The sequence below is a fragment of the Cyprinus carpio genome, chromosome A5, assembly GCF_018340385.1.
Source record: "Cyprinus carpio isolate SPL01 chromosome A5, ASM1834038v1, whole genome shotgun sequence".
NCBI lineage: Eukaryota > Metazoa > Chordata > Actinopteri > Cypriniformes > Cyprinidae > Cyprinus > Cyprinus carpio.
This window is the reverse complement of record NC_056576.1, coordinates 26,891,565-26,918,947: the sequence shown is the minus strand read 5'-3', so window position 1 is coordinate 26,918,947 and position 27,383 is coordinate 26,891,565. Positions and strand designations below refer to the sequence as shown.

At 38.2% G+C, this 27,383-nt stretch overlaps 1 protein-coding gene across 1 annotated transcript in view; it reads left to right on the top strand.

Moving 5' to 3' along the window:
* The window catches only part of LOC109093377 (cotranscriptional regulator FAM172A homolog), a 157,554-nt gene that overhangs the window by 34,797 nt on the left and 95,374 nt on the right, over positions 1–27,383 (top strand). The gene's annotated exons all lie outside the window — the stretch shown is intronic.

Here is a 27,383-nt window from a genome sequence, read left to right as displayed (position 1 = left end):
GTTGGGGGTTCGATGCCTTGCTCAAGGGCACCTCAGTCGTGGTATTGAGGGTGGGGAGAGCGCTGTACATTCACTCGCCCCACATACAATTCCTGCCGGCCCGAGACTGGAACTAGCAACCTTTTGGATTACAAGTCTGACTTTCTAACCATTAGGCCACGACTTCCCAGCAGTGATGTCAGTTGCTCATCATCACAAAATAATGTGTCCTGGATGGATTGGGACCCTTACGCAGATGGGATGGGTTTTGTATTACAGTATTCTGCGTTCCTGAGATGTGCTCTTGTGAAAGACTGTGAGGTCATACCTAGATTGCTTGGTTAACATCTGAAGTCCACTTAAAGTTTCCCAAGGGCTGGTTTAATGCTGTCAACTAGCTTTTACCTCGCCCTCAGCTTGTGGCTATTTTCTTCTTCTTATTCTGCTAGTGGACATGACTCTCGCCAGATTGATTTCCAAGCGTCCATTTGTGGACACCTTTGGGTTACCAGAATATCAGTCTTTTCTGCAGTGCAGAAACTTAGCTAGAGGCTACCGTGGGAACAATTGTGTATGAACACAAAAACAATCGGCAAGCAAGGCTCCTCTGAGCTGAAGACATAACAGGGCCGGGGAAAGATGGCTCTCTGCTCTTCCACCCTCGGCTGCAAATAGTTCATTGTAATTCCCAAGATAGTGGCAAGGAGTATGAAGCCCCTGCAGTGCTCCTCTGCATGGCTTTGTGGTTCTGGAAGATGGGAAAATATGCATCATTCTCCCTAAACACTGAAACATGCATTCACCCCCCATGTAATCAACCGTAACACCTTGAGCTTTAGTAGGATTTCTTTAAGGTTTGTCTCTGTCTGCCTTGCAATGTTTTATCAAGCTTTAATGCTTCTCGGTTTCTGCTGTAATGGGCAACATGTTGTTTTGCATTATAGTTTGTGAACCTTCATCCCAGCTGCACCATCACTTTCTTCACACACCTTTATCTCTGCTTTGGAACGAGTTGAAGACAGGTTAAAGAGTCTTGTGTTCAGAGGGAATGCATAACATTTCACTGTTCTTGAAGAAGGATACCAAGTCTCTTTAGGCTTCTGTTTTCAGCTAGAGTTTGGCAGCTTCTTTTCTTTTACAATTTTTTTTTAAGTTGGCCTCAGGCCTAGACAAGCTCATCAGCAGTGCTCGGCTAGATTGCACACACATACCTGCAATGTTATTTCAAATGGCTTAATTAGTTTCTGGCTGCATAGGCTGAAAGATTTACATAGCACAGCACTTTATTCACTGTGGAAAATGATTGAGACCATGTGACTTGAGCACACTGTGTGCGTATATTGGCTTTCTGGGTCATGCTCCAGCAATGTCTATTACCTTTTGCAATAGAATTCTACTTTGTCACCTTCACTTGTTGGATGATGGTTTTCCCCATCTTTTCTCCCCCAGGAATTTGCTTTCTGATCTTGTAATTTTCCAGCTCTTATGACTGATGATTTTTTAATTGAAATACCTCTTCATTTTAAATAATTCTCTGAAATTTGAACATCATTTTAGTCATAGGAAAAAATTTCTATGAATGAAATGAAGAACAATGCATTATCCACTTATGTTTTGACCAGCGCTATAGTTTTCATGTATGATAAAGGTTTCCAGCTTTCCAAAACATTGTTCCCTCCCCTTAAACATGTTTTTAGGAATTTAAGAACTTGCCTGCTTTCAGTTAGTGTGAATTTGAATTGGCACAGAATGTTGAATTGGAATGTGAATATAGAATGACATAATATAATTCACTGAACTGCAATTCTAAGAAGGATGTTGAATTGGATGTTGGATTTAGAATGACATAATAGAGTTTACTGAACTGAAATTCTAAGAAATTCCATGACTAATGGATCGGTATTCTTCTGTCTGGAATGCCTATTAAAAAAATAAAAAGTTCAATCAAAGGCTGTTAAGCCAACAGAGTTTGTCTTCACAGACCTTCAATTATATGCTTATATATATATATATAATAAGAGTTTGTCTTCACAGACCTTATATATATTATGCTTTTTATATACTTCCTTAAATTCCTATAAAACACACATATTTACTTCCTTAAATTCCTTAAAACTTTACTTCCTTAAAGTTTACATTTTATTTCTGGTTCTTAGTGTTTTAAATTCAGCAGTGTAATTGGAATTTAGAATTCTGTATTTAATTATGAATGGTGCACAGCTCAACTCTCAAACTCTATTTCTCAAAGCCCTCAAACTATTTTCATGGAAGCCTCCCATTTAAGGGGTACATTGTGACAGAATATGCCGGAAGATGTTAGTGCAGTCCTACTGTGCTGTTGATCTCAAAGTCATGTCGTCTGTTCTTTCAGAAAGACAAGAGAACGAGGCAGACAAGCATTTCAAAGCTTGTGGAGTCATTGTGCCTGACTGCTTGTGTCAGGGTCCTTGGAGTCACAGACTTGAATTACAAATGCCCTCATTTTATGTCAAATGTGTAAGACTCGTGGTATGATTGCCATCATTTAATCCTGTTGCATCTATTAGTCTTTTCTTCTTCTTCTTCTTCTTGTTCTTCTTCTTGTTCTTCTTCTTCTTTTTTTTTGTTTTTTTTTTAAAAAAGATGTCCCTTTTTTCCCCCATGTGCATGGGTGCATAACTTTGTCAGGGGTTGGTGGGTAGATGCTGTTCCATTTGGCTGTCCATTGCTCCAGGCTTAAGGTTAAAAAATCTTGGATTTCACAAATGAAGTCTGCCATTGCAGCCAGTGGCATGATGGGCACTTACATTAACCAGCTTTAATTGGGAGAGTCGTTTACCTTACAGGCATGGGGATGGTACGTTTGGAGCTGAGGAAATTAGAGTTGGTTGTGAAGGGCAAGCTAGATGTTCCAGAGAAGTGTGTGTTTGTGTGAGCGCTCATGTGCTTCAAGGTATGTATCGAGTGTACGGAGATGTGGTGAGGGTCATAGCAGACCGGGGAATGATCTGACAGGGATCATAGTCTGTCCTTGGGAGATGATTAACTTTAGTCCTTTTCCAAAGTTACTCCCCTTAGGATGGCACGGCAGGAATGTGATATTTTGTAACCTACAGTAACTATATATTTCCTTATTTCTCACTTCAACTTGCTATGCCATGATTGGTCTCCCATTGAAAATGTTCGTACTTCTCATCAAATAATTAAAGTCGGCGTTCTGTTATTTTAAGCTAGAACTTTGTGGTAACTTTTTTCATTTCCCTGCCACAATTCACTCAAGTTTTTGACCTGCTGGTAATCAGCGTCTTGGTTTGGCAACCATCCCACTCGCCGGGGTCTTCAGTTCGACAGCAAAACTTGACACCTTCTGGCCATTAAAAGTGCATGGCACCTTCCATCAGGTCTTCTCTGACTTGATCATCCGGCTTCTTCTGTTTCTTTACTCGCCCTCACTTTTGACACTTGCAGATTTGGGCGCCCTGGTCTGCCTATCAGTCACAAAGTTCCTCCAAAAACAGTAGGGGAGCTCACTGAGGCTGTCTCTGCTAAAGGCATTTGGTGTCCATCAATGTAGGAGATCCCTGGGATAACCTGACATAGAGAGATGTGGGGCTCGCTCTCCAGTGCCTCCCTCTGTGCAATTCCTTCAGTGTGTTCTGTCGATTTGCTCTACTGTACTGACAAGCGGGCCAATCTCTGCTAGTCCACAGCTTCCTGCCTGCCATCATGCTGTGTTTGTTTTAGCTACCGTTCTATTGCTGCTCGCTTTTCCTTTTCCCCCTTACTCTGCGGCACTCTCAAATTCATTACAACATTCCCTTCCTTTGTCTCTGTATTTTTGTGTGTCTTGTCAAATAAGTGTATTCGTACAATCCAGGTGGCCCCACACCCACAGTCAATTGGAAAACCTCTCACAGCACGAAATTGTGTTGAGTTTTTCTAAGCTGTGTTATTGCGGTTTGCTGGAAGCCCATCTGACAGGAGCTTGGCAAACTAGCCTGAATTCAATGTGCAAGGCTATATATTTTTCTCATTTTTTTTCATTTTTTTTTTACTCCCGAGAGACATTTTTTCTACCAGCCATGCAGCCACAGCTGTTTTTTTTTTTGTTTCAGCCAAACTGAAAATGGCAAGAGTATGACTAAGAGGAATCAAGGAATTTGTTTACTCAAGTTAACTCATTGCAGTCCCACACCAGAGCCTGAAGCTGGACTGTCATAGCCTGCTTGTTTTATTGAATGTCACAAAAAAAGGAAAGGCCATTGTAGATAGTAAATTAACATTGACGAACCCAGTCATTTTTATTTGATTGCATTTCCATTTGGTATATATACAATTCCTATAGTCTTTAGATATTTTTATAACACTTTCAGGTAAGGTAGTACATTTATTACATTTCTGTGTGTGTGTGTGTGTGTGTATTCATTCATTCTTATTATTTTATGTATTATAGCCTATATTATCTTTTTGACTATATATGTAAAAATCATGCATATCATGTTTTCATTTATTTATTTATTGGGTGAATGAATTCATGAATGTCCCTTGACATCTGACAACAGTTGATGCCATTTATTATGCAGTTATTGTTCACACAGTGCATTAACCACTTGTGTATACTCTAAAAGAATTCCATTCCCTTTACTTACTGTCTATCTGACATGCATTCTCATGCTTTCATGTATCACATTTTTTCACTTGTCTCTGAATCTCTTAAACCCCGTCCTTAAGATTTAATTAACATTTTGATCCATGGGAATTAAAGCCGAGCGCTCTGAACAGTGGTACAGTGGCTTTTGTTTGGGCTGGAAAGTGTTGCAGAATATGACGCATACACATACTCACTTTACATCTTCATTTGGCAAACGAGAGGCACAGGCGGTTTGTCTGAGTGTGTTTGTTTTGTGATCTTTAGCATGTGCATATGTGTATATATGGGATTCTGGGATTCTTTTACAGCAGGTGCTCAAACAAATAGATTATAATAAAGCGTGAGAACTGGTGAAAAGAAAAAATAACCCTGAAGGATTGGAAGTGTGAAAGCACGTCTGTGAGCGTCCATTGTACCTGACACATCAAATGAAAAATTCATCAATTAATCCTTTGACAATAAAGCTTTACACTCAAAAAATCAATGCCTGATTGACTCCTGCAGCCGAACCACAGAAAAACTAAGCCCTGAATTCAATGTAACATGAAATGTCTCATCCTCCATAAGCACATTATTGAGCTTTCAAGACTAGCGGCTGGGAAATATTTCCCTGCACCATGGGATTGACAAAACCATTGAAGGATGGAAAAGAAAGAACATTTTAAAAATAAAGGGCAACAAGTGTGTGATTTGAAAATCCCACAGTCCATGAAACATTTCCTTTCTTCACCCATTGATAACAGTACATTTGGGCTCTTGACTTCACGTGTAGCTGTGTGCCTTTGTGTGTCTGTTCATGGAGCAGCGCGCCGGGGTGTTACTTGCAAGCGATTGTCTGAGCCTAATAAAGTTGTCAGTTGACTGTAGGAAAACAGCTGATGTGGTCCCAGAAAGGCAACTGATGGAGAGCAGTATGTGATCATCCCAAGGTATGATGGGAGACCACCACGAACCACATGCAACCCCTTTCTCTCCAAACCCTGAGATCAAAATACAAGCCCTGGTTATACTCCATCAATTAAAACACCTATATATCCCTAGTGCATGAAAAGAATGAGAGAGAGAGGTAGAGGGAGGGAGAACGTAGACTGATGCTTTATTTGACTCTTTAGATTTTACTCATGGATCCGTTTTTGTCCTGCTGTGAACTTGTGGTTATATGCTCATCTTTTCTCTCTTGCTCTCTGTTATATATTAATATCTTTTAACATGTTTCTTATTAGTTAAGAATTAACGTGCTCTGTGCACAGCCTGGCATTGCATTTGTAATGCAGAGAGTGGTGCAGAGACTCTGCAATAACCTACATACTGCACAGCTTGCTGTGTTTATTATATGTGCATGCATAAAGATTAGGAGTGGGATTTGGTAGGTCTCCCAAAATAACAGTTTCATCATGATACTTTCACCATTATGATAGATAATGGGATTATTTTTAATTGGTGTGACATGTTGCAGTTTATCAGCACTATATTATATTATATTATATGGGATTATTTTTAATTGGTGTGACGTTGTATTATATTATATTATATTATATTATATTATATTATATTATATTATTTAGATTAATGTAATATTTATGTTGTATATTACAGAAATATTTGGCTGCATTAAATACATTGCTTAGAAAGTACATTGCATGGTTCTTACTAAGCTCTTTGAAGCATTAAGCTTTAAAATAACAAAGGCACTCTTTGAATGCAAACAGTGTATTTTAGATCTTTACAGATGTGTTATAGTAATTTCTGCCATCAGGAGAAATGTTTCTGCTCTCTATGAATAAACTTAAATTGCATTGGCTTCTTTTTGTAAATATCAAAGAATTAGCTACAGCATTGAAATGATGATAATTGTTATTAGTTTATTGATTAGGTGTTGTGAAGGAATATCACTGCACTATACTGCATTGATTTCCCACCTCACCTTTAGTCAATGCCTTCATTATGTTTTCATCTGTAGCACCCTGTATCCCACCAGTGACTCTGCAGCGTGTTTCTGTCTAAGTGCTGACTGAAATAGTTGACACGTTTAGATGTGGTGAGTTCAGTGGTCTCAGTCATTGACCCCTTTAGGCTTAAGACAGCACATTAAGATGCCCACATAACGATGAAAGAAACATGAGCACTCGAGGATGAATGAGAAGAAAGCCAGTGTTATGTTTTTCTGACTTCAGCAGATTTGGCCTGTGATGCAAGAGAGCTGTTTTAGCAGTGAATGCTGTCCAGGCTTATCTGCCCTGTGAGCTCTTTCTTTTCAGAATAAAGCCAAACATGTCAGAATAACTGCTTCGCTATATCTTTGCCTTTTTATTGGACATACAGCAAAGGATCAAAAAATACAAGGCATTTTCCATGATATGCGCTAGTATTCTGTGAAGCTCCTTTAAGTACCATGCAACATGATTTATGAATATGGTAATTGTTTAGTAGCATCACTGTAAAAAAAAAAAAAAAAAATTTGGTCACACTTTTTAATAAGATCCAATTCTTGCCATTAACAATCCATTAACTACAACTTTTGCCTCAATAAACTCCTTATTTGCTGCTTATTAATAGTTAGTATGGTAGTTGTTAAGTTTAGGTTTTGGTTAGGATTAGGGTTAAATATGTTCATGCAGAATATATGATTTGTAAGTAATAATAAACAGTCAATATGTTAAAAATAGGCATGCTAATAAGCAACTAGGTTAATAGTGAGAATTGTTCCCTCTACTAAAGTGTTACTAAATGTTTCCCAGTTTAAAGGACCTAACACTTATAAATAATATAAATAAGTTGAAACTTCATAGAAATCCATTTTAGTCCAACAGAATTTCCTATCATTTTGCCTCAACTAGTCAAACTAAAATTAATAGTTTCAAATTGAACAATATTGCTAAAATATATAAGAGTTTTTGAGTTCCCAGCATGCACTGCATGCACTACAGCATGAACAAATTATGCTTTTATAAATTATAAATTATTGTTATATTGATTATCACAGTTCTTCAGGATTTAGGACAAATTGAGAGAATTTCAAAATCTGAATGTAATAAGTGTTCTTAATTTCCTTCTTATATACAAAAGTACAACATGGTATACAAAAGCACTTTTGTACGTCTCAAAGCAAAATCTTAAATCTTACCGAAATTCTGAAGCTTTATCATAGATATGTGGTTGTATGGTGACCTGTGCAGGTGCAGACTTGATTTCAGTTGTTGGTTGCATTCAGATAGAAATTGCAGTGGCAGGTTTAGGGAGCTTCTCGCTGTGTATGTGGTGTTTAAATTCAGGGCTTGTGGGGTGATTAAGACCTGTTTGCTCTGGTATCTCAGCGCGGATGCTAGCTGAAAGAATGTCCGTTCTCTGTGTGTTGTCAGCCAGCTTAATCATAAAGCCTCCGTAAAGCCCCTGTGGTCTCCCAGCAATGAACCCCACTGCCTTGGCATTCCTGTTAGTGCTTTTGTTTTCAAATGCCATCCATCAAGTGTTGCATCTTCATGCATCTACCAGTCAGTTATTGGCAGGCCCAGATGAAGGCACTTCCTCCCCAGTTGATTTGAAATAGGATTTCTTTCACTTCCTAGAGTTTACCTTCATGTTGTATATCTGTAGCTGTGACATGAAGTTTGGGCGGATGTTTTCTGAGCCATGCTTAGAATATAAAAGCATCTGTTTCCTTTGGTCTAAGCTCATCTGTTCTTTAAATAAAGTTAATGACGGAGCTCCTGTGCTATTGTCAGATGAAAGGGACTAGCTTGAATTAGTTGACTTATTTAAAGTTAGGTTATGATTTCCATCTCTGGGTTTATAGCGAGTATTTTCCATGTGTTATTTATACACTTTGCTGTGTGTTTGGCTATGTAGGCACACAAGATATTTTCCACATGAGTGCAGTACTTCTTTACCGGACAGTGGACTCTTTATCTTTAGGTGTTACTAGTGTTATTTGTGGCTTACTAAATCAACCCGGACAATATAAGGAAAAATATTGTCACAAATTCCCCAGTAAAGCGATGTTTGGGTTTAAGTTAATTTTTAGCGAAACCATATGGAGAGTGGCATCCTTTAATTTTCATTAAAGCTGGTGCTGATGTCCAATCAAATTCTACATAAAACATTTTGTTGGCTTTTGTAGTTATTCATGAGCTGTTTGTTTGCTTTGGCGTTTCTCAGTGGACATCAGTGGCAACCCAACACAGTTTTGTTGTTGGGTTACCACTTGATGTCCAATGAGAAATCTGAAGCAAAACCACTCTGTATTAATTTAATACACAGACTCCGGAAGGACAAAAGAAACTAACTAATCCCTGCTCACCCATCTCTCTGATCAAAACTGCTGTGCATTCTGGCCCAGGAGGTGTGTGGGCTGTTATCTGCGCCGGTCTGTGTGCAGATCTTAATGTCAGAGTGAAGGCTACCAGGGGCCAGTCAGCACATTCAGGGCACAGGGAGCTGGCAGAGGAGCAGACGTTAGCTCCAGGCACCTCGCGAGTGTTTGATAGCAGTGCCTCTTTGTGAGCCTGCCTGTGTGTGTGTTATTTTTATTTTTTTTTACAGCTCAAAGGCAACTGTATGCATCTAATCTTCTTCCTGCTTTTATCATCAATTCCACTTGTCTGATTTTCATTGGGCCTTCCCCCCATCCATTTTTTCTTCTTTATGGTTTCCCTGTATGTTTGCATCTAAATCAAGATTGCCTGTCTTATTGTGATAGTGTGTTTGCTCTGCTGACGTCTACAGATAGGTGGCAGTATTCTCTTGTGCAGCGACAGCTCTCTCTTCCCTCCCTCCCTGTGTGTTTTTTTTACCTCGCACACACTCTCTCTCCCCCTCTGCTTGTTCACCTTGTATCTAAGGGCTGCAAATTAACCTGTCACTTCATCATTTGACAAGATCTTCATTTTTATTCATTAGGACCTGGGTTGGGCCTGAGTGTGTCTGTGGTCATTTGCTTCCACTGTCTCTTTCTCCTTTCACCATTCTTATTCATTCCTTGCATTTCTCTTTCTTATTGTGCACCTTTTTTTTCTTCTCTCTGTGGCTGGTGTGGTGGCATTAGCCCTTGTTAGGATTGCACCCTGTGTGGCTGCTCCTGAGCAGGATGATGTTAAGGTACTAAAGAGCTGGTAAGCTGACTGTGATGAAAAGATAAAAGACTGCATAAGTAAGCAACGCTTCGGCCATGTTTGCTCAGATCTAGGAGAGATTGTGGAGCAGTAGCACTCTAGCTTTCAAGAAAACCTCTAAAATAAAATGACGTTGGCTTGTTTAGGGTGGATATATGGTGCACTGGACTTTATTTATGTTTTTATTCATTTAGAGTTAGTTAACCCTTCATCGAAACCAAACAACAACAAATGTATTTATGAACAAAATCTTAATAGTTTAGTCATTTGCTCATCTAAGCCCAATTCATACAAGCAAAACACCGTCATCATTTAAAAGGTCTTAAATAGAATAGGTGCAGAAAGTCTTAAATTCAAAAAGTCATGGAATTAATTGTTGCATGCACTGCATAAAATTTAATATCTTCCTCAGATACATTTATTTGAGATGCAAAATGAAGATATGAAGTCTTGTTTTCTGAAAAACTGAACAAAATGATGTGAGTTTATGCTTAAACAAGAACAAATATCTGTCAGTGTGGCATGAAAACATGTTTTCCTTTTGAATTAAGTAGATTTTACGGAACCCATTGGTAGATACTTGTTTTTGTTTTTAATAAATTTTGAAAAATATCTTAGAAAACAAGACTTATATTACATAATTTTGTAAATAAACGTTGTTTAGAATAAACATTCAAATACACACTGACTTTTGATGTATTAATAGAAGATTAGACGCACTTACTGTATATGAGACTAATGTGATCAAATCACTTATGAACCTTGTAGAAAGATAATTTTTTTTGGATTTCAAAAAATCTCTGCCATGACCATCTAAAGCTGTTAAATTATGTAACTTCCACGTTACACGCAGGGATATCAGAAAGGTGCACCACAACAATCAACAAGGTAAAGGTTATATGCAGCAGACTATACCCACAGGAAGTTCATCCATCTACAGTACTAGTCTTATTGCTAAAAAACACATTTTAGACTTTGCAGCTCACACATTTGTGTCTGTTTAAATTATTATGTGCTTTTACAAGCTGCACATTTCAGCTGTTAAACCATTTCTCAAATTACATTTCTCAAATTACATGGTATATAAACACTTATATATAAAGTATCACAGTTTCCTTTAATTGCCCTCACAGGACTAAATAAAATTGTATTTTTAATTGTAATAATATTTTACTTTCATAAACTTTAAAACATCTTACTGATCCTAAAGTTTGAATGATATCGGATGTTGGAATCGGTGGTGTTGTATGAATATAACTGGACACTCTTTCTGGAAGAAAAAAAGTGTTTTTATATATAGAATTGAGACGGAATCAAGACTTGTAACATCTAGCCACTGAAATGAGAAGTGGAATGAGCTTTTAGAAAGAAAAAAAAAAGAAGCTATATTTCATTTCTCCTTTGTCTCTCACATCCTTCTGCTCTTTGATGAATCCAGAAGGCAGTGATAGTTTTGCTTTCTGTGTTTCCTCTTTTCTCGCTCTTATTTCGGCCTCTCTGGACACCGAACAAATATACTGTGTGAAATATTTAAGACTTAACGTGCAGCTGAGGCAAATAATAACCAATTCTACGGACTATTACCGGACACCTGGAGACCTCAACCGCGTTTCCTTCTTTTCGCTTCTCTTCAAAAAGAGCTGTTTGCCGCAAATGTTAGCAAGCCTACCCCAGTCTACCGGACTAAGCAGATTACCAGTAATTGTATGTGTATATGTGTTTGAAAAGAAGAGAGGGAGGGATAGAGGGATGGTTAATGCTTTGAATAAAATGGAGATCCCTGCTGACTGTTTTGTCGTGCCCCAGAGATCAGTGCTTATAGGTTGGGTCCTGTGGAGGGGCCCCAGCCATTGGGGCCGCCAACACGCTGAGAGATGGTTTGATCTTAGCTGTGGCAGTTCTGTTTTCGATCAGAAATCTGGAGCCCCATACACTCCATGTTTATAGCATTAGAGAGCAGGATCAAGATGATACAAAAATTAGCCTGTTTCTCAATGCATCGATTTGTGTTTGAGCTAGAGGAGTGCATGGATTCTGAGCACTGGTACAGGTCATTGAGTTGACATGGGTGAAATGTTTGGGATTTTGTTATTAGATTCATTAAATTAGTACTTTAGCAGGAGGATGTGAGGATAATAATATAATGCAATGCATTTAAGCATGCCGCAAAAAAGAGGCTAACCTGATACACATTCTCATTGAGTTGACTCCACATGATTATACTGACCAGCCTTATTTCCCTTCCTTGAGAAAATCCTCTCTCTGGATAATAAGCTAGTTTGACCCTGAGAACAACAGATTTAACTTTACAACTCTGTATCTCTCGCCCTCTGCCAGTTCAGACAGTCAAACGCTCAGAATATTTAAATGTATCATCGTCCGCATCATCTGGATAAATATTGTATAAATGTAAATGAATAATTCTGATTCTTAAAGGGATAGTTCATTTAAAAAACACATTTGTCTTCATGTACTCACTCTCATGTTATTCCAAATCTGTTTGACTTGATTTTTTTCCTCTACAATACAAACGGAAAGGTTTTAATACTGTCCTGGTCGCTCTTTTCCAAGTTTATGGTGACTAGCTTTAAAGCTTCAAAAAGGCACTATAAAACTAACCTAAAAGTACTCCATTCTTTACTGGCTTTTTGAGTGTTTCAAATAAAAGTTTATAAACATCTTTAACACTGCATTGAATATCAAGACTTGATACACACACATATTTACTCTTTATATGGCCCTGCACACACATATACATATACATATACATATACATATACAATATATATATATATATATATATATGTATCGCATGTGATAAAAAAAATTATAATAATTTATAATTTATTTTACATATAAATTTGTATGTATATATATATATGTATATATATTTATATGTATATATATATATATATATGTATCGCATGTGTAACGTTTACATATGTTTGTATGTATGTATTTATATGTGAGGTTTATATTTAAATGTAATGTTTATTTATGTGTATTTATATGTATTGAATGATACTTTTACAGCATTTATTAATTTACATTCATTAATCATATTATAAAGTTTTTTTATTTTTTTAATTTTAATGTGTTTACCAGTTTTTAAGTAAGAAAACTTAATTTAAGATGCATTATCTGAAAACAAGTCTTATTATCCTGCGCAGTTTCACTTATCAGGTAAATTGATCTTGTTGTAATGGAAAGGTTTTAATATTTTTCATGGAAAAAAAGTGTATATTTGGTTATACAATAAAATTGTTGTAATTTGTCTTTTTGCTCTTTGTCAAATGGTAACATGTCCAATAGTGAGTTTGTATGTGGGACTGTGTGTGTGTGTGAGTGTGTCTGTCCTCTAATAGATGTGCGGTAGTGAATGCAGCCTCACAGCTCTCTGTCTCATAATGGCCAGTGTGGAGTCTTTAGCCCGTCTGAATCTGAAGCCTTTGCTGATGGATAATTGCACTCCCAGCCTCTTTGCCTCTTCTTTCGAAGCTGAAAACCAAGCTCATTGCAGCTCATAAAGAATCCCCCCGCTGAAAAAGAGAGCGGGAAGGTGGGGGGAAACGAGGGAGAAAAAAGAGATCCCAAGTTGTCCTTGTGCATAAAAGTAGATTCTGCACTTCAACACCTTTTCAAATTAATATTTGTGATGGGTCTATTCTGTGGCCGAGGTTTCTGTTCTGTGCCCTTTGTTCCTGCGTTTGATGTAATGGAAGAGAGGACAAAAAGGAGATGGGAGAGAGAGGGAAAATGGTAGTGAAGTGGGTTTAAAGGGCTGCTTCTGTGAGGGCTGAAAGGCGAGGGGTGTGAATGGAGGCTGGGAGTGTTTAGGCCCATGCCTGAGCTGTAAACAGACAGGTCCGGCACAAAGGTTCGCCGCAAATGAGCACATGCTCACAGGCCTAGCGAGAACTGCCCCCCTCCCCTTCTCTGCGGGCCGGCCACTCCTTGTAGCCATCTTCTTGAGACATCTGGCCAATCGGGGCCTGGTCCCCCTCCCGTCTGAAGACCCAAATTGGGCCCCTCCCCTCGTTTCGCAGCAGTGCCGGAATACCTTCTTCTTCTACCCCAGTGCTTGGGCGGTTAAAGTCTTTTGTTTGGTTAATTGCGATGAGTATAATATACTAGTCTCTCGGAGGTCCGCTTGAGACAATTAGACAATCGCCAGCTTTTAATGAGACAGCACCCAGTCACCCAGTGGCCCCCCTCCTTCCTCCTTCAGTGGCCCTCTCGCTCGTTTTTTCTTTTTGTTCGGGGGTGGCGGGGGACGTGCTGGAAAAGGGGATTGCCTGCAAGTCGGACTTCCCTCGGAGTAATCAGGCTGGGAAAGAAAGAGTGGAGAAATAGACAAGAATAAAAGAGGGGTATTTTGTCCTCAATCAAACTCTCATGGGCAACTCCCCTGCTTCTGAAAGGCCGTGTGAGGCTTGCGTTTCATCGCTTCGGAGCGCGGCCGTGTCTGCGAATGCCCAGGTAATGAGCAGCCATTATCTTTGGCTCTGGGAGAGAGACGGGCACTTTACATTGTCACTTCTGTAAGCAAGAGGGATGGCCGGAGGGCCCGAGATGACGAAACGCACCAAGGGTGCCCCACTCCCCCCGTACCTCTGGACAAATGGCAATATATTGTGTGGTTTGAGAAAAATAAATAAATAAAACATCAATATGAATAAGTGATTCATTACGTTCTCTCGCCCCCCTCATTAATTAATAACCCCATTTCATGTTAAGTGTTTTGGATTCACGGGCCCCAATCTACATTTGTATAAAGTTGTGAAGGGCAGTGTGTTTCTTTTTAACCATTGTCCCTCTCTTCTTTTCTGCTATTCTTTCACCCTCTTTTTTATTATTATTTTTTTCTTGGGCACTAATCACACTGTTACGACAAAGACGGGCTCCATTATTGCATCTGTGGCTGAGAAGAAAGGAAATGAGAGAGAGACAGGGGTAAGTCGTCTCCTGACACAGGACAATTAATCTTCCCGTAAAGCCTTGTCAGGTGGCTAAAATGGACACAAATGGATGGCCGGCATTAACCGGAGGAGTGTAGGTAGGGATTTTAACAAGCATTTACGAGAGTCCATTTTCTCGTTAATGAAGAGGGGAATAAGTGACCCACCACACCGGCGACGTACACTTAAAGCTCTGTCCTCCTTCATCACAAAGAGATGGACGGAGATGGGAAAAGAGAGATTCCTGGTGTCTCTGTTGGCGAACGGGAGATCTTAAGGCCTCAACCGGCCAAAGATCGCAGCGACTGCCCTTACGCGATGGCTTCTGCGTGGCCTCCCGCTCTGCCACTGCCTGGCCTGCCAATTTAATTAAAGCTCTGCAGAGTCTAGCTGCTGCAGCCAAAGAAGCTGTCCTGCCCTCCAAAGAGCTTGTTTATTTAGAGCTGATGAATGCTTCAGCAAGTAAGCCACTCTGAACTTTTAATGAGCCTTCCCGTACCCAGCCAGCAGGGAATGAAAGCGAGAGGTCTGGTCAGAGGCTCGGCTGAGGGTTGACCTGAAATGGCATTGATTATTGGCTGTACTGAGAGAGAGGCGTCAGTGCGTTCAGATCTGAAAGAGGAAGAGCAGTGTTGAGGATGAAAAAGATGCCTCAAGTGCACGTTGTTAACTCACTTACCGGCTTAGCGTCTCAGAGGCCGGTGCTTCTCTTTGTTGAAGGTGCATGCTTAAAGGAATGTTGCGACTCAACGCTGTCGTCGATTACGAAATTTCACTTGTCTAAAATAATGGGGAAAAAAAGGAATGGCCATGGGTACAAATGTGAAGCCATGAGACTGGCGTGAGTCTTTTAACAATATCCACTAAAGGATACCAAGAAGGGATATGATGGAACAGGAATTAGTTGGTAATGCTAAAAAAGCAAAGTTCACCCACCTTGAAAAGTAGGCCAACTTTCACATTTCATTGGTCAGTGCATTGCTGTACATGAGTGATTCTTGAGTTAGGGGAACTTCTGTGTTCTCTAGTACAATTGTAAATAAAAATTTTTTTAAAAATTCTGCCGCTTTAATTACTTCTTGCTAATTTATGAGAGTTTTGAAAGGAGAAATTTGATTCCTCTATTTTGGTCTTGCCCCATACCCTGAACACAGACCATTTAACTTCCCCTCTGTATTATTTTTTCTTAAAAAAAAGTGTTTAACATCAAGGAACTTATAGTCCTCTACTTATTCGCAAAGAACTTTAATCAGGTTTTCAACTTTTTATTTTTTTATTTTATTTTATTTTATTTTATTTTTTTTTTTTTTATTATTTTATTTTTTTTTTTTGTTTATTGGGGTGATACTCCACTTGTTGTGTTATTAATTTATTATCATGTTGTTGTTCAAAAGTAGTAGATGATTTGTTCTTCGGAACGTAGAAACAGCGCATGCTTGTGGCGCGGATGACACAAAAGGGCATACACAGCATACGGTGATATGAAGAGACACAGAGGAGACCGTTGACAAAGGAATAATTGAATAAAGTCGTTATTTTTGGTTTCTTCGCTTACAAAAATTGTTCCTGTCGCTTCATATAACCCAGATTGCATGTCTGATGGCAGATGGAGTATTCTGACGACGACTTTCATACCTTTTATGGACCTTGACACTGCTATTTACAGTCTCAAGCCTCCGGGTTTTCATCCAAAATATCTTAAATTGTGTTCCGAAGGCAAGCGGAGCTTTTACGGGTTTGGAACGACATGGGGGTTAAGTGATTAATAGCAAAATTTTAATTTTGGGGTGGAGTGTCCCTTTAACCTTTTTAGAGGGCAACTATTTTTTTATCAAATGAGTTTAACATCAGAGTAACAGTTTTGAAATTAGAATATTTAATTTTCATTTTTAAAGCTTTACTTATACATTTTAGTAGCCATTCACTTGATTCCTTGTGCCAGTTGACAGCATCTTTTAGCAAATGTGAAAAGTTATATGTAACATTGGAATATTTTTTATTTTTCTTTACTATGTATCCAATGTAAACATGCAGATTTTCTTTGGATGTGATTCTATGAGTGTAAGTGTGACTTCAAAACTAGTTCCCTCTCACAAGCACTCACTTCACCTGCACACGTTCGACTCTGGGGAGCTTTTCTCAGTGTGTGCTGAATTTTTTTCTCCCCCCTATCCACAGCTGAATGTATTTTACATATGAGTGTATTTTTCAGTGTCTGTATCTTGTGATCAAGTCTGGCAAGGTGTCATCGAGCCACCGGGTCCGTGTGCTGCTGTGGCCACATTCAGGGAGGACTCTTTGGGACATTTCATGCTCCTGGTCCCAACGGCAGGAACTGAAGACTGGGGGTTTTGAATTGTTAATGTGTGCACTCTTTGGCAGGTACTAGAAATAGAAAGAAAAGACACAGTTGTTGGTTAGTGGAGTCTGGTGGGGGTGGTGGAGCGCAATGTTTAAATAGTTGCAGACCACTTATTTGTGAATGCCACATATACTATGAAACTATTATTCTTTCGAAGCTATGGACTTGTCTGAAGAGTGTTGTTTTGAAGTCAATATGTGTGTTTATAGGTGTGGGTTTATTCATTATTTTTTTTTTTTTTTTGCTCTGGTACATTTTCTAGCACAATAATGAGACATATTGTGGTCAGTTTGATGGCTGTACCAGAAGTTTTGTTTTTTAAATAGATGTTTAAAGGCTGAACCGAAGCACAGGATGGTCCCTTGGACAAACGTCCATCATTAAACTGCTGCCACTCGCTGACCTGAGATGTCAGAGCTAGCGGATTCATCCTGCTGGTGTATTTGTTATCGCCAGCTATATGCATGCGTGACTCTCAAGGGGTAAGGAGACGAAGACGAAGCAAACAAGACGTCAATGTTGCATTGCCGCCCGCCCACCCTCACCCCTCCCCTCGCTTGGCACCCAAACAGTTTTAATTATATCTTCTTCCGTGTAGTGCGCCTCAGTAACCAAGGAGCTGACATTGATGCATGTGCTGATAAATCCACAAACACTGGAAACGAGATTAACAAAGATTTTGAGGAAAGGGTGACAGCTAATTTTGCGCAGTGGTCCATGTCTCGTTCAGGAGTGATGTTTTGATAGAGAACCGGTTGAGAATTCATCTTTCGTGTGGTGAAGTGGGATTAGATGGTAATATCAGGAGTTGCGTAGCATATGCACTTTTTAAATTGTTTTGCTGATATTTTTTTTTTCTCTCACTAACTCATGTTCCATGCATCATTTCGCCAGGTAGCCATTCTTGTCCTTGTCCTACATGTTTGTAGTGATGTCGGAGTAATGAAGGTGTGTTATGAAAGGAGAGAGGGTCTTGTGAAGAGGTAATCAGGTAAAATATCAAACCTAGGACACTTAATTATGGCTAGGCTAATATAAATAGTGAATTCTGTGTGTTGAGAGGCCACACAAACCTCCATTCTGCAGTCATATCTGTAGCTGTTTTCTTTGACACGGAGCGATTGGGCTCATGGGGGCGGCCTTGTTGTTGGTCATATGACCAGCAAAATGCTGCTGTTTAATACACTTTATCTTGGTATCCTTTCACTCATGAAATCAAATTATTCATGGCTGACTCTGGACAGTACATTACTACAATGTTATTGGTTGCCGAATAATTCATTTTCATAGAAGCTCCCATTTTCCTAAATAGGTTTTAGAATTTGATCATATTTTCTGAAAAATTCAGTAGACTGTGTGCAGCAAACACAACTTCACTGATCCTCTGTGAGTTTCTTCTGTGGAACACAAAACATGATTTTTTGAAGAATATCCTGGTCACTCTTTTCCACATAATGAGAGTGAATTGGGACTTGGAATGTCAAACATTAAAAAATGTCCCAAAAAATGATTTCATAAGTATCAAATGAGTTTTGAAATTACAAGATTTTTTTTCTCTCTCCCTAGAAGTATACTATTAAGTACTGCTTTGCCTCCCAATTTAGATTAGCAATAAGGAAATGGGAGATGTTTGGGTAACTCACCATACACTTTGATGAGGATCTGATTTAGGCCTGATGTACCTTCTTGTGTTACCTTTATAAACACCTTTTTTCATATACTATACAACTTCATTCTGAAATGTACACAGGCATCATCACAAAATGTCATCTCTATGTTCCCTTACATCTTTTTCCCCCTTTGTTGGTGCTATCATGAGCACTCATCTTATCTGCGGCAGTAGGGTTTGTATATTGAACAAGACTGACCTCTGTGTTTTTGAACCTGCCAACTGTCTTTAGAGGCTTGATCTGCTGTCTGGAGAGAAAGGTATCGCTTCACTTTATTCTTTCTCTCAGAAGACCAGAGACAAGCAGATAACAATCATATCTGCCACTGCTGATTCCTCACGTCTCTGTCAGCCGCGTGTGTGTGATGGGGACTTCTGAGACTGCTGGCAATCCTCCGCTCTCCACCCTATTTTGTGTCTATATGGAAGAAACATCTTGTAGTTTTCTTTTTTCCCTTTCTCATTCTTTTTTTTTTCTCTCTTGTTTCTTTTTTTATGTCTCTCTCCCCTCAGCCTTCCCTTTCAGAATCAGTTCCCCATCTTCATTTGCAGGCAGCTGACAGCTTCTTTTACTTTTCTTTGTCATTTCCCCCCTTTCTTCTCCCTCTTTTTTTCGCTTCTTTTCTCACCCTTCGTCCTTCTCCATCTGCTTAGCTTTTGTTTGCTCAGGCCCTCTCTCATCCCAACTTGATAATGAGGAATGTGGTGTGACCCTGACCTCCATTGGTCTGGTGTTGGCCTTCGACCTCCACATGTTCTTCTCCGTCCTCTTTTTGACAGTGTGATTAATTACCCAGTTTTATGATTTATGAGTAAGAAATATATATATATATATATATATATATATATATATATATATATATATATATATATATATATATATATATATATATAAGCCAACAGGTGACATTCAAAAAATTTCCTTCTGTTTTTTAATAGCATTTTTTTGTCCTGTGTTCCATAATTGTGTTTATGGGAAAGGGGCTGTGCTCACTGCTCATGCAGTCAGTTGTGAAGTGTATTTGTCTCTGTTGTACAGCCAAAAGCTCTGCTCCAAAACCTGTTGAGCTGTGTAGTTTTCTACATAGGCCACTAACTTCTAAAATGGCATACTACAGTATCTATTATGAAACATTGTAAGTGACTGATTTGGAGTGATCTTTTTAGACAACAACATCACATGCAACACAAATAGTGTTACACACGTGAAACACACAGGGGAGTTTGTTGTTAGCATGTTGCTAAGCTAGCAGTGCAATACTTTAATAGGCACAGAAATACTGTAGATACACTACCATTTCCAAAGCATTTACCATTACCATGCATTTTTTTTTAAGCATTTACCATACTTCGGCAAGGGTGCATTAAACTGATCAAAAGTGGCAATCAAGACATTTGTAATATTACCAAAGGTTCTATTCCAAATAAATGGTGTTCTTTTGAGCTTTTTATTCATCAGATAATCTTGAAAAAAACAAAAATCCTCAAAATGCTAAGCAGCATAAATGTTTTCAACACTGATTATAAGAAATATTTTTTTGAGCGCCAATTGATTATTTTTTTTAAAGGATCATGCGACATTAAAGACTGAAGTAATGGCTGCTGAAAATGTAGCTTTTCCAACTAAGGAACAGATTACATTTTAAAACATATTTTAATAGACAACAGTTATTTTAATTGGTGATAATAATTTACAATATTACTGTTCATTCACTATTTTTGTTCAAATGTAGACTTGGTAAGAATAAGAGACTGTTTTCTTTCAAACATTTAAAATCATTTTGGAACAGTAATGTACATATTGGGTAAAATAATGCATTTTTTTAATTATTATTAGTGTGTGTGTATATATATATGTACTGCACTACTATTTTCTGCTATTAATTGAAGTCCACAATCACTTTTCACAGTGCAGTACATTCTGAGACTTCCTTCATTGCAAAGGATACACGGGTTGCCACCTTAAAATCTGACTTCCTTAGAATGCAGAATGACTTTTGCATAGGAGCATCTATGGTTCTTTAAAATGGAGACTCTTTAGGCAACTCAGCTAACTTTTGGAACGTATCCTTTTGATGATAATACATAGATATGGTAATCCTCCTCGTTTGTAGGTGAAATCATTCAACTTCACATGGGTAGTAATATTTCACTGTAATATATTCTCATTTAATCCAATGATCAGTGTCACCTTGGAGACCACCAGTACGTCTTTTAGCTCTCCTTCTCTGGGGCCACAATAACAAAGTAGAGGTCAAGGGATTCCACTTTAACCCTTGACCTCATGGGGTGGCCACAGTCAGTGGTGGTCAGTAAGATTAATACCCTGTAGGACACTCATTATTCATACTCAGCCAGAGATAGATTACACAGGAATATGAAGTTTGAAAATGCTGCTCCGCTCAAGAGGCCTTTAGCCTCTGGTCTGTTAGTGCTAAACGTCTGGCTTAGCACTAATGCTCTTTTTATGGCCTTGATGTGGCCTGCAGTGCTGGACGTTGTTTAAATCAGCATAGACTTAAGTTAGTTTGGTCGAGTGGAGTTTGATTATGAGCATGTGTTTTCTGACTGTAAACAGGCCAATGTCTCTAAAGATCCTAATTATACATCTACAGAACTCAGCCTAATTTTTACACCTGTCATACTCACTAATAATCTAGTTTTATTATATTCACTTTTTTATTTCATTAAATGTTTTATATTGTCTTGTGTTTGTTTTTTTGTGCTTTGTGTGTGTGTGTGTGTGTGTGTGTGTGTGTGTGTGTGTGTGTGTTAAGCTGAACTGAAAAAAAATAGACTCAACAAGTGTCTACATTCAAACCAAAAGCTACCTTAGCTTTTATGCTGTGTGACTTTTAATATATGCATGTTTAACATCTGTGCATATGTTGGCAGCCTTGTAATAAACCACTAATCACGTACAGTATCGTTAACTTGTCAAAGCAAACATCCTTTCCATCTCACACTTATGGAATAGAGTCACACTGTCTCCTCCCTTTCAGTGTATGGTAATTTATATATGGAAGAGTTTGAAATATCATGGGGCAACTATCTTTGAGTGATTTATACCACCTATCTCCCTCATTAAAAATGTACATGAGTGCAGGGGGGAAACAATATAGAAATATAAATCATGAAGCTAAAGGCATGCCCACTGTATCACTAAATTATTGATATTTCTCCGCCCCCACACCATAAACACAGCTCTGGACCTCAGTACTGCCACACCTGCTACTAATGCTACTGTACATGTGGAAATGGAGCTGATGGATGGTGTCACTTATTTATGTATTTGCATTATTTTGATATATAAAATACATGCATAATAATTCATATTTAATATGTATTTTTAAATTTTATAGTAAATATGACATGTAATTTACAACCCTTTTTACTTTCATAATATATTAGCAAGTATAAAAACAAACAGAAAACAGGAGCTTGACTTAATCCATCGTTATGTATGTATTTTATTTTTATTTTATTTTGTGAATTATACACAATAAGACTAAGACTGCTTTAAGAATTTTTTTTTTTTTTTTTTTTTTTTTTGTGATTTCATGTAGACATGAAATGTTTCCGTAGTAAGTGTCTGTACACATATTGGTATTTAGTGGTCTGTCTGTTTGTAGGTCAGCATTGTTTCTCTGTAGTGGTAAATGGTGTTTCCCTTCTGTCACAGTCACTTCTTTTTGAGCGATTGACATGTTGCCCTCCTGTAAAAAGTTGACAAATGATTTCTGTAACATTTACTTACACAATCGATAGCTCTGACAAATTCCACCTGCACCATGATTAATGCGACACCACCCCGGCTCGCCATCTTTCTCTCTCTCTCCCTCCCTCACTCACTGTTTTCATTTAGTCTCTCTCTCTTTCCCCTCTTTCTTTCCCTGTCTCTCTTGCCCTCAAGGGGTTACATAGCTCACTGAAAGCAGATGTGTGTGTGTTTATATATGTGTGTGCGTGTGTCTTCGATCATGAGCGAGGTTTCCCAACATCTCTTTGATAAAGCCAAAGCCCCGAGCTGTAACTACAGTGTTGTAAACAGCGGGACAGCTTAATCACAGCCATGCGTCTCAGTCAGCTGTGCTGCTCAAAGCCTGGCTTATGTCTTTCCTCTTCCCCACTTCCACACGCAGTAACTTACTGTATGGATTTTAAAATCTTCGAAGATCTTATGCTTCACAGTCATTTAATGGACATTTATGAGGCCCTGAAAGTCCATCCAAAGAATGTAACGCATGCAGATGTAAGTCTTTCCTTGATTCCTACTGTGTACGGGTGGGAGGTATGCAAATGACATACGAGTCATTATATATGTATGTGTGTGTGTGTGTGTGTGTGTGTGTGTGTGTGTGTGTGTGTGTGTGTGTGTGTGAAATAAATTGAACACATGGACAATTCTTTATTTTATTTATCTTTGTCTTTAAAACTAGAGGGTCGCAAGGCAAAAGATATAATTATAGTAACAAATTTGACATCAGTTAAAAAATGCCTCATAAAACCATACAACTAATATTGCAAAATGGAATGAACAATATTTTGGTTATTGGAATTTTTTATTATCATAACTAGATATTTTATTATTATTATTTATCATTATGGGATATTTCATTTGTACAATTTTTACATGAATTTTACCTTTATTAACTAACAGTTTAGCAAATATTAAAATGTAATATCCATTTTTTTCATACTGTACATTATAATGTTATGATGTCTAAATGTGGCAGTAGCAATTGAATTTAGTGTTTTTTTCTTTCTTTTTAGTATACTTTAGTGTATTTTTTTTTTTTTGTATACAATTTTAATAATGTGTATTTATCAATTAAATATCACATGTAAAACTTATTGGCATTGGCTAGAAATTTAATATTATTGCATCCCAAATTATAAAACTAAAATTTTTTAAGATGCTTAATTCTTATCTGAAGTTGCTGTAAAACTGAACATCAGTTTCTATTAATATGGCTTGTTGTGTCATTGCTTGGCAACAATAAATGACTAAACACTTTCATTAAGCCATACAACACCCCTATATAACAAGTTTTTTTATAATGTCAATGTCAAGATGTCTTTTGCGGTGCAAATATGTATCACTGTATTAACAGTACAGCAAAATCTCAACCCGCTGACAGTGTACGGTATATACCAGCTTACTGCTCAGAACTAGTGCTGTGTATTTCTGTGTGTTGTCTCATCCAATCAGGACCGGGTATATTTGTAAAGAGGAGCAGAAGGAACTGGGGGGGTGAAAGCGGTCTTAATCTCACAGAGAAAAAAAAAAGAGAGAGGAGGTTTGTGTGTGGTATCTTGGAGAAAAGGATAATGGCCTCTCGCACAGTAGAAAAGAAGCCCATGTAGCGCCGCTGACAGACAAGGTCACCCAGAACTGAAGGGCGGGGAGTAGAGGTGGCCTTGAAAGGCAGGCCTCAATCTCACCCTCACAGGGCTCAGGTTTATAATACTGTATCTGAGATTTACATTCACCTAGAGGGGGCACACCACACCGACCTGTAATGAAAGACTGTAATACGGACCCGTGCTGCTCACCGATTCTCTCAGTATGTGAGATGCATTGCCGGTCAGTCGGTTTGTCTCATGTGTTGCTGTGCTTCTGTATTCGTAAGGGTTATGCAAATGTTATTATTGTTATTACATTTGCTCGATATGCTTAAGGGTGTAATTTTTTAGTTTTTGTAATCAAATCTTTTTTTCAATTCGCATCTCTGTTTGAGTTTTTGTGTGTGTGTGTGTGTGTGTGAATACCTGTCGACCCTCCTCAGATCATCTGTTCCCTCCACCAATCATCACGCACTGTCCTTGATGCCTCTTTCTCTGTGATTGGCTAGACTCCTCAGCCGTGGGCATTTCCACAGACGACAGCCAATCAGAGAACAGGATGCACAGACACAGGGGGCCAGGCCAAGGCCGTGCTGTAATGGAGAGTCTGTCCGTCGCTTTTAACACCGAGAGCTCGCCACCTCCCGCTTTGATCACACAGACACACGCATTTTTAGCACGTTATCATGCTCTCGTTGTAGGACGTAAAAACTTGTTGGTGTGTCAAGTTATATGTCGATTCCTGTGCAAATGGTTACATATGGGACATTCACATGGCGTTTTCATCTCACACACGCACAGACACATACACTCCTGACTGCTATCAAGCATGCTTTGTATCTATCAAGTGTTGTTCTCAATGCCAGGCCCAGAGCAATACACACTTTAGTTTGTCAGAGACCGAAAAGAGACAAAAAAGAGACACACTCACTTCAAAGCCAAACAAAGGGCCGCAAATAGATAAAACACTGGGCTGTCCGTCAGAGGTGTAGGATTATTAGTGATGTCTCATATCAGCCATACAGACATAAAATAGAGTTTATTAGAGAAGGGGTGATTTGGGGGACACGGCATCATTGCTGTACTTATCAATTACGTATCTAACCGGATCAAACCGAACAGCCCGTTTTTGTGTTTGTATCAGTAAATGTGCAAATACACTGTGGCAGAAGGTTTTCATGGTGATGGATCCTTTGTAGTGTTTGTTTGGCCGCATAGAAATGCTCTCAGTTCTTTAATCTCGAGCTCTATGCATTCCCTCACCCCATCTTAAACCGGGTTTTTAAAAGGTGAGCTGTTTTGTCATATAATTAAAACAACACTGACACACACACAAAATGAAACCCAGAGAATTTTCCAGAATGTCACTGCGGTGTCAGTCACAGCTTGGGGAGATCAAGCCATTGTTGTGTTATGTGCAAGAAGCCGGCTGGTCTGAGACAGCCTGACAAAAGAGCACTAAAGAGGCAGTCCAGCGGCAGGTTATGGGGGTCTGAGCCCCAGTGAGGGGCTGTGGTGACCTGCGCTGACCGCTGGCCCAGGGGCCAGACCCTGTCGCCACTCGCCCCTCGAGGAGGTGCCTGCCAGGGCAGGAGGGCATGGGAAGAAGCCGGGATATGGCAAATGTGTCGTAACTGAGAGAGAGAGAGAGGCTCTGCCGTCTTTCTGATAACAGGACACACGACATTGTAAAGCTTGAATGCTAAACATAGAAACAGAAGCCTGCTCATGAGTGCTTGTTATTTGACTAACTATTAGAGGCATAATATTATAAATGATCGTCATGTTATATTGATATTTTTATATATATACGTGTCATTTAAAAAAAAGTTATATTATTAGTATTCTGATTCCATTTATAATAATAATTATATTCATAATTATTTTATATTATTTTAATATTATTTTAAATTATTTAATTTTTTATTATATTACTTTTGCACAGTTTTCTGAAATTATTTTAGCTTACTGTGTAATGTACAGACTCAGTTCAAACCTTTTTCTGGATTATTTAATTTGTTAATTTTTTAATTAATTTTATACTTCAGATGAATGTGAAAAACATGTTCATTTGCTGATATTTTGACAATTACCGTTTGAATTTTTGACAATTTTTGGTGTAAATTAACATTTTAGATTTTATGATAAGAGTGAAGAATGCTGAAAATACCCTGTGTTCCTGGAAATATGTTTTATCAATGTGGTAAATATGAGACCAGTGGCACTGCATGAACCTAAGTTCAAAACTAAGTTCAGTTTAGTCAACTTATGCAAATTATTCTATAACCTCTGCTTTAAAGACTTTATTATTTCAAAACAAAAGATAAGAATGGGCAAAAGGATGTTTGTTGGTTTTTGTTTAGCACCAGTCTCGGCCATTTATCCAACCTGCCACCAGTGGGCAGTGGCACCGAGCTTCACTCAGCCTCTCTCACCACACTGTCTAACCACTACACCACAGTAAGAGCCGACCAACATCACTTACATGACCAGCCTGCCAGACAGGAACAACTAACTACAAATTTCAGCCCCACTTCTGGTCAGTTTAGACTAACTTTGATAAACGCCTCCTCTACATTTACACACCACAGGCTGTCTGACTGGATTTCAAAGAACGTGACATTTATTTAATCAGAAACTGACTCAGAGTTCAACAGAAATTAATTACATTGGCTGCAGTTTTATAATTTAATGATCGCATTGATTTTGTGTTAAATGTTTAATGTGCATGCAATTTAATTTGTTTTATATTTAACTGTAAATTAAATTCTGGTTTTAAAATGTATTATACAATGTGTTTATAACTATATAAGCACATAATAATCTTATATTAGTGTTTTTAATTCTTATTAGTTGTATTAGTAAAATGCTGGTGTGAGCTTATTTGTATTGATTAAACGTGAAAATGCTTGCTTTGCAGTCCATCGTGTGAAATAATTATAATTATTTGCTATTGACAGAAGCTTAATTTTTAATTAGCTGGTTTGAAAATGACACCTTTGTTTCTTTGTTGCTGCAGCAATGCAAATTGTTTGAAGCTTTTATACTGGTGGGGGAAAAGATAATTTGTCATATGTAGAAAACTTGTTTTATTGCTTAAAAATGTTGATTAGATACCTTTTAATAAGAATGTTTTGTGATTAAATGCTATTCATATTTGAGCAGATTTAGTTTTTATATAATTGAAATAATTATACTTTTAAATAATTTTATTTAATTTTTGAAAGTAATTTATTTATTTTTAAATAGTAATTCTTATTGAGATGTAGTAGTAATTTTTTTTTGCAAGTTCGATTTGTTCGCACTGGTAATAATGTATTTTACAGTGATG